We start from the raw sequence: 8,838 nt of genomic DNA on the forward strand, positions 1-8,838 counted from the left end.
TGTCACTTGTTTTCTTCATGATAGTTGATCTGTCCTCAGTCTGTCGTGTGTGTGTGTGTGTGTATGTATTCTTTATTTTGAGATAGGGTCTCACTAAGTTGCCCAGGTATTCTTCAACTCACTCTGTAATCCAGGCTGACCTTAAACTTTTGGTGCTCAGAGTATCTGGGATTAGAAGCTTGTGTCACTAGCCTCCGCCATTCATTTCTAAAGCCAGACTCTCGTCTATTATCCTCCCTCCTCCTGTGACTTCCAAAATCTATTAAAATTTTATGTTTCCTTCAATGGCCAAAGGCATCTCTGGACACATCCCACCCTTGCTGGTCCCACTCATCTTTTCTCTAACTCTCTGTTCTTGCTCTGTGCACAGGAACTGTCTCTCTTTAGCTTCCCACGGCTAGCCTCGCCATAGCCCAGCAACACCACCATGATGCTTGCCAAATACGACATCGCAAATACAACCTCCCCTCCTACTGCCAGCCTCTTGCTATCTGTTCATTTTTTCAGAATATATTATCTTTGAATATTATGCACAACTTGTTTATTATTTCTTATTGTTTCTGTAAATAACCCCGTCCCATGAACATCAATGTCACGAGGGTAAACATTTTCTTAAGTGCCTAACCAAAGAGAACTGCTCAAAATTATTCGGCTTTTTTGATTATTTGTTATTAATAAGTCACTTTACTTTTTGTAAGTATTTTCCTCTTGTCTGTGTGGGTGAGGATAAGCGTATGTATGACGTACGTGTACCAGTGTACAGGTGACACAGCACACATGTGGATATCAGAGGACAGCTTTAGAAAGTCGACCCACATCTTTCCACCTGAAGTACACTCTACTCTTGCTTTTGCTGCTGCGAATACCAGGTATTCCTTCCAGGGAATCCTCCTGCCTGCACCTTCCGTTTCCAATCGCGTGTGCTGGGATTATAGAAGTGTGCTGCCACATCGAGCATTTCATACGGATTCCGGGAGCTGAACTCGGATTGCCAGTGCGATAACTGTGTTAACTGGGTGCTTCCTGTGGAATTATGGATTTATTAGTCTGCTTTTAATGGGCAAAATACATAAGCAGTTTCCACCCTCCCCTGTCCATGCTGCTGTGCCCAAAATTACTCTCTTCACTAAACAAGTGATTTAAGTGAAAAGGTCTTGCCATGGTCTATTAGACCCTGAGAGCATTTTTTAATATCTCTTTAGTTTCTAGATTCTAAGATCAGCTTCGTTCACTTGGAAGAGTTGGCAGTGGACCATTAGAGAACTCATCCAAGGTTACCTTCCCAGTGCCACCATTTGTCACGGAATGGTGGCCAGAGACCATGATTTACTGACCAGGCCACACTGCCAAAAGGTTTCATTATATAGATAAAATAATCCTAACTACTAAAATTTTTTTACAGATTTAAAAAAAAATAATTCACCTAAAAGACATGCATGTGAGAATATTAGGGCCTGATGTGCTATCTGATAATACTATTTTAAAATTATTTTTTAAATTTTACAACAATTTATAACTATTAATGTAAAAGAGCTCCAGGTTTGGGGGTGGGGGCTCTTGGGATATTGACAGACTTTATACCTGACTTCTCTCAAGTTGCCCGTACTCCATATAACTTGATAAGGAGGAATATGATGTAAGAAAAAAAACTAATCAAAACAAAACAAAAACCCAGCTTTCGATCAGGCTGAGATCCTTGAGGGGTAGACTGAACAGCTGCTGTAGATCTCACCATCTCAATATCCCTACACGTGAGAAGTCCCTTGGAGCTCAGAAGGCTGTAGCTGGGGACCGTGCACAAAAATAACTTGAACAAGTGATTCCAGCAGGGATTTGTTCTCAGTGATGGAAAGGAACAAAACCTCAGCCCAAGGTGCTAGAACAGCCATGGCCAGCTGAGTGTGAAGCATTGCAGCAGCAGCGGGAACTCAGCCCTGCAGCCCAACAGCACAAATAGCTAGTATGAGTACAGGCTGAACTAGAGGCCTTGGGCACATAAACTATATAAAGGTGACTTACAGCAACATGAAGAGGTGTCAATGCCATCCAGCTCATCATGGATCCAGTGTCCTTTCAAGCCCGTGAAACCTCTCCGAGGGACGCCTTCCATCCCTAGAGATGCCTGTTAGAGATACAGTAGGAATCGGGCCACCAAACAGGAGTGTGCACCTGGAGCAATACAAATGAATACAAGCCATGTAGCCAGAGGGAAAAGTCAAAATATAAAAGTCAAGATACGAGAAATATGAATAGCAGAAACTCATGAGACTCGGCTTGTGACCATCTGTACTGGCAGTTGGATATATTCAGAGGCTCTGTCTGGGATGAGCAGATGTTTGTCCACGTTGTAAGCTCATTTGAGTTATGACTCCTGCTCCACTGAAGGTTGATCTCTAGACTAGTGAAATGGCTCAGCAGACTATGGTGTCTACAACCAAGCTTGAAGACCTAAGTTAGATCCACGGGAAACAAATATGCAAAAATCAACAAATAAATAAGTAAATAAATTTTACAAAAAGAAAATTGAATTGGTTTATTATATTTGACTGAGTTCTCTAACATAAGGAATTTTATTTTTCAAAATGGGAAAAGAAGTCAACCTATTAGGTGAGGTGGATAATGGAAGATAATGAGGTTGCCATTTGGACACTCCCTACATTGTCTGTTTATTTTCCAACCCTTTCTCAAAGCAAGTGGCCATGGACAGCACATTTGCCGTTCATGGAGTGATGGTGCTCAGAGCCAGCAGGCTATTAAAGATCCTTATAGAATTAGAGCATAATCCTAGCAAGGCTCCACTTAAGTTGTTTATTCTATAGAGAAATACATCATGCTTGTACCATTTGAACTCATCTAAAATAAATAAAATATAGAATGCTGTGACAACTAATGCTGTCTCTGTTGAATATAGTGTCCAGTAGCTTGGTTCAGCATTAGCCTAACTGTTGCTACTATAAAGGTGTTTTGTGAGCAGGGGCCCTGTTGGCACCCACATTTAATCTCAGTTCTCCAGAGGCAGAGGCAGAGGCAAGTAGGCGAATCTTTAAGTCTGAGGCCAGCCTTGTATAGAGTAAGTTCCAGGACAGCCATCGATATACAAAGAAACCTTGGCTCAGAAAAAAATAAAAAGGTGCTTTGTGGGTGTGATCAACAATTATAACTAACTCTATTTAGATGAAAGAGACTTCCTTTGTAGTGTAAGTAGGTCTTGTCCACTTAATTGAAAGCCTTAGTAGCAAAGATTGGAATTTCCCAGGGAAAGAATTCCATCCAGATTGTAACAAATGTCTGGCTTCAGATGCCAGACTTCAACCCTGGCTCTTATCTGAATTTCCTGTCAGCTAGCCTGCTACCATTTGAGCTAGCTCCTGCAAATGAATCTCCTGACAGATTGACAGACAAGAAGACAGACAGACAGATGGCATTCTAGTGAGCTCCAAAGAGCTCTGACCAACACACTAATGAATCCTCTCGCAATATTAACAGAGTTGGGGCTTCTTTTGTTCTTACAAAACCCAATGAAGAAGCTTTTTGTCTAAGATGCTCACTCTTTTTAATAGTCAGAGAAACAGAACCTGGAAAAACAACGAACCATCAACTGTCAGATTTATAAAAATTAAAACATCGTAACACTCCTTCGGGATTCTGGTGTGTACTGAAGACCAGCAGAGGCATCCAGGCTTGTGCACTGAACAGCTCCTGAATGCTTGGGCTTTCCCCTCATAGGCAGCCATCTAGATCTTGGAGCAGGGAAAATGCACTTTTGGTGGAGATCATTGGAGGTGGTAAAACCTGCTGCTAATAAGAGCTACACCTTCTGCCAGAAGTCTGTAGAAGGACACGGAAGGAGGACATTTTTGCTCTTGGCCTACTAGCTTTCGCCTTGCTAGCAAGTCCATTCCTTCACAGGCATTCGAGCCCACTTCTTCAGGATGCTGGTATGTACTGAAGACCAGCGGAGGCATCCAGCCTTCTGGACTGAACAGCTCCTGAATGCTCGAACCTTCCATTCCTAGGCAGCCATTGCTAGATTAGATGGGCCACAGCCCGAAGGTCATTCCGATAAATCCCCTTTCTCTCTATATATAGAGATTCACCCTGTAAATTCTGTTACTCTGGAGAACCCCGACTAATACAAAGGCCAAGTCTAGTGTTGCCCTCAGTAAAGCAAATAACATTCGTGTTTAATTTTTCCAAAGGGAGTATTCACAAAGAACTTCCCGGCTCAAAATAGAAAAGTTGAACCATCTCTGGTGGCAGATAAAGGGTTCTCCACTGAACTCCCTAAGCAAAGAAACAGTTGAGGCTAGTGGTGTTTTGGGGCATTCTATTGTGGCATTTGTAGACACATTCACTGGACTCAACTCCACACCTACATACCCATTACTCGAGTTTGTGCCTCTGTTACTGTGATAACACACTAACGAAAATCAACTTGGGTGACAACGCTCTCTTGGCGTACACACGTCCTGATCACAGTCTGTCACTGAGGGAAGACCAGGCAAGAACTCATTGTCAGAAGTTTGAGACAGAGACTGAAACAGAGGCAATGGAGGAACATTATTTATCACCTTCCTCCCATGACCCTCTTTCTTCCAAAATCGGGACCCTTTGTCCACAGGTGGCACTGGATCTTCCCATATCAATCATTAATCAAGAAAATGTCCCCACTGACATGCCCACAGGCCAATATGACTGAGGCAAGTCCTCAGTTGAGGTTCCATCTTCCCAGGTGACTCAAGTTTATGTTAAGGGAACAAAAAAGCAAACAACAAAAAGGAAGACCAGTGAGCTACAACGATGGGCACAGGCCTTTCCTTCCTTCCTTTTCCTTCATCCTCCCTTAACTTAAGCACCTGAGTGAGTTGGTTTTTTTGTTTGTTTGTTTTTGTTTTTTTTTTTTAAGGCATAGATTTCTCACAGCTCAAATGTGGATCTGGAAATGCAAGATCAAGGGCCAACATAGTCAGGTTCTAATGTTTCAGACATCTGCCTTCTTATTGGATCATCCCACAGAGACAAAATGCTATCTGTTCCTGTGGCCTTTTCTGGAAAAATCATGACGTCAGTTCCTGAGGATCCATCCCCATGATCTAATTCTCTTAAGAGCCCCGCCTCCAACTAGCACCAAGAGGGTTAGAAAGTTCAGGGATCCAAACTTTGAATCATTACATAATTCACCCTGATGTGTTCCTTTTTGTTGACAAATGGTCTTTCTTCTCATTGGACAGTAAGCACGACCTTTAGAATTGGGTTTGGAAGATATAGACAAAAGAAGCTTTTTAGTTCTTAGCAAAAAAATTAAACCATAGCTACACGGGTCTAGTTATTTTTCTATAGTGCTATGTTAGTCGGGAAATAATCAATGGCTTTCTTTTATCTTGTCTAGGTGGGACTATTAATCTCTGGAAGCTGGCAAGGGACAGTGACTGCCCACAAGGGAGACTCTTGTGAAGGAAGACCTCTGCCTCTACGAGTCAGCGTCCCCCTTAACACTGCCAGCATGCTCGGCAGCATCCACTGATTTTAGAACAAGCATTGCTTGACCTATCAACTTGGTGAAAATAAAAAGTGGCAAAAGAAATCTTTTGTAGGACAGAAGTTTAAAGGGTCTTGCAAAGGGCAACTTGAGGATATATAGCCAGTGTTTCAAAAAGCATTTATCAATCTGCTGCATTGTTTCAAGATGATAAATCTATTTTTAAAAAAACCAATTAAATCCTGCTAACAATTCTCAAGAAAAAATTAAAATTCTCCTCTTCGTATGTTATTCTAAAATGTATACAGTAAGAAAAAGACTATCAAAGTAAAATTATGAGGAGTTTTACAGAAAAAAAAGACAATGGGGCAATAAGGAAATACAAAAAAAAATCTTTTAAAAAAATCATGTGGCCACCCACCACATGATTAGAGAGGGATCAAGGAAGACCAAGGAGGGCCAGAAGGGTAAGGGTATTCTCAAAAACAAATCAAGATCATGGGTTGGGGAAGGTTAGCTTCCAGGAAACAGAGAACAACTCAACTCTTACAGTAAATAGGAAGTATTTTCAAAAATACAGCACAATAGGTTCCTGCCTTTAAAATGGAGTCAGGCAGGTTCCTTACTGACAAGATTGATGCAGTCTTTCCACTCTTATTTAATATAGGGCTCCAAGTTTTATCTAGAGTAATAAGACTGAAAATAGCAAGAGGAAAAAACAACAGTCCAATTCTCTCTATGTGTGATGGCAAATTTCCTCCTATTCTTAAATTTTGTTTATTTATTATTATTATTGGGTGTGCATATGGTGTGGTGTGTTTTGGGGGGGGAGAAAGAGAGAGAGAGAGAAGAAAGGAAGGGAGGGAGAAGGAAGGAAGGAGAGAAAGAAAGAAAGATTAAGAGAAAAAGATCTCAAGGGGAAGAGAGAGAGATGATAAGAGAAGGGAGGGAAGCAGAGAGTAGCAGGGAACACAGAGTAAGGCAGCAGGAGAGAGGAACAGATGAGCGCAGATATAATGGCAAGTATTGTGAAAACAACAAAATGAGGTCCAGGCATTGTGGTGCACATCTTTACTCCCAGCACTCAGGAGGCGGAGGCTGGCAGATCTCTGTGAGTTCAAGGCCAGCCTGATCTACAAAATGAGTTCCAAAACATCCAAGGCTGTTACACAGAGAAACCTTGTCTTGAAAACCCAAGTAAATAAATGAATAAGTATAAAAAAGAAAACACCATAATGAAACTCATTACTTTGTGTATCGATATAAATTTAAAAAAATAATAACCCAACCCCTCAACAATACAATAAAATACAAACAAATCAAAAGATATTTTATCTTTCTTACTTTGATTAGCACAATAATAAATACTAGTATGTCCGGTGTCAGAGAGAGGGGGCAATGAAAGAAGGGCTTGAAGACTAAGGTGCACCCAACCTGCCTCTCTGCCTTTGAAGCTATCCTTAAAGGTGCAAAGTTTTTAAGGTCTGATAAGCCTCTCTGCCGACACAATAATCCAAATCAGACCAAATCAAACCGAATTAGAAAAAGCCCAGGTTTAGTATGTGACAGCACTCCTGGTGACCTTTCAGTTCTCAGAGAGGAGATGGGAAGGCAGACAGAAAAACCACGGAAAGGAGGAAGAAGAACCGAAAGGACTGTGTGTTCAGTCCCTGGGGGGCAGTTTAAATAGCCTGTGGGAGTGGTCTTGACCCTCCATGGGGAGAAGTCACTGTTTGGCACGTGATTTCGGAGGTGGAGTCTAGACATGCAGGGGAGGGAGCTTGAAATGGAACTTTCCACCCAGACATTCCAAAGTAGATGCCAGGGGTTGGGGTGAAGCCCCACCCAAATATTCCAGACTCTTTGGATGTTAGGATGTCAGCCACTAGGATGAAGCTTCCAACCAAACATCGAGACTCTTTGGGTATAGGGGGTGCCGGCTCAATTCTGACTACTTCCTACAGACATGGGGTGATGTGAGAGAGAGGAGAGTTGGGAATTGGTGGAACAAACAAGTCACCAAGACATGCTCACACCCTTGACCAAAACACTCTGTAGGCAAACCACTCCCTGGGTGGAATCCCAAGTTATCTCCCTACAAAGAATGAAACTTAGTTGGATCCTTAGACTTTGGTTTGAGGTGGGAACAGATCTACTTCTCTAGTCCTGGTACACAAGGTCTGGCAATTAGCCACACCTGTTGACAATAACTTTGAGTGAACAGAACTATCAGATTAGCATGTAGGTGGGGCCTTTGTTTGAGATAGAAGCACAATAATCTTGTAAATTACAACTCTTCTGACTTTTGGTCAATGTGGAAATAGGCTCATAATTTTGGGCCTCCAAAGTCTTGGCAGCAGGAATGACCTGTAAAATATGCTTGAAAATGGGTAGGGTTAAAATAGGCTCTGGAGACTGTTAGGTTTTTTTGTTTGTTTGTTTGTTTGTTTAGCAGAACTGGTTTTTGATACAGCAGCAGAACTTTTTCCAGGAACCTGCAGGTATCTGTAACCAACTGGAACAGATTTACATCTTGGTGTCATAGCAAAAGGCTTTGGAATTGATTAAAAGGCAGGAACATTTTAGAAGACAGTTAAAGGGAACTGGGAACTCTGTATCTTTGAAGATAACATATGAAACTTGTTAATCCTGGACTCTGAAGCCTGTGAAAGAGGCACACCTGTCTGTATTTTTAGCAGGAAACTTAGCAAATGAAGTAATGAGTTACCAGTACCCTAAGTTATTAAATGCCATTCAACAGATCTGAGAGGGATAAATGAGCAGAAATGAGACAGCTTTTTTAGCTACACAGGCAATCCCAAGTCTCTCCATAGTCTTTGGCGAACATTAGCCTTAGAAGCAGTAACTTGTCTTAGCTGCTAAGGCCAGGAGGCCCAAAGATTTTCCCATGGGGGGAGGATTTAGTCTACTAAATGAGAGGATTGATCCCCCAGTGTAATGTCAGGAAGCTGATGAGGTAGAAGGCCACTTTTTGCCATGTGGGTAGTTTTGCCATATCCAAAGGCAAGCCTCCAGGCTGAAGGTCTTCTGTAACCATGTATCTTCTTGGAGGAGCTATAGGATGCTGCAGGAGCTGGCACGTCTCTGTGTTAGAAGCTCTTTTGTTAAATGCCATACTCTCAGATCTAAAAGGCACTTGAGAATTAGGATACCATTACCTCTTAGGTATATTTAAATTAGATAAATAAGTTAGATTTAGACATATACTTTCCCAATTAGTTATAGCTTATCAATTTTAGTAAATGTAAGAAGAGTAAAAGGAATATTTTAATAAGTCAAAGAATATTGTAGGTAGAATGTATCCTTGGTAGGTCCAGCACACATGGGTACTCTTACCA

This window comes from Microtus pennsylvanicus, chromosome 9, assembly GCF_037038515.1.
Source record: "Microtus pennsylvanicus isolate mMicPen1 chromosome 9, mMicPen1.hap1, whole genome shotgun sequence".
Classification (NCBI taxonomy): Eukaryota; Metazoa; Chordata; class Mammalia; order Rodentia; family Cricetidae; genus Microtus; species Microtus pennsylvanicus.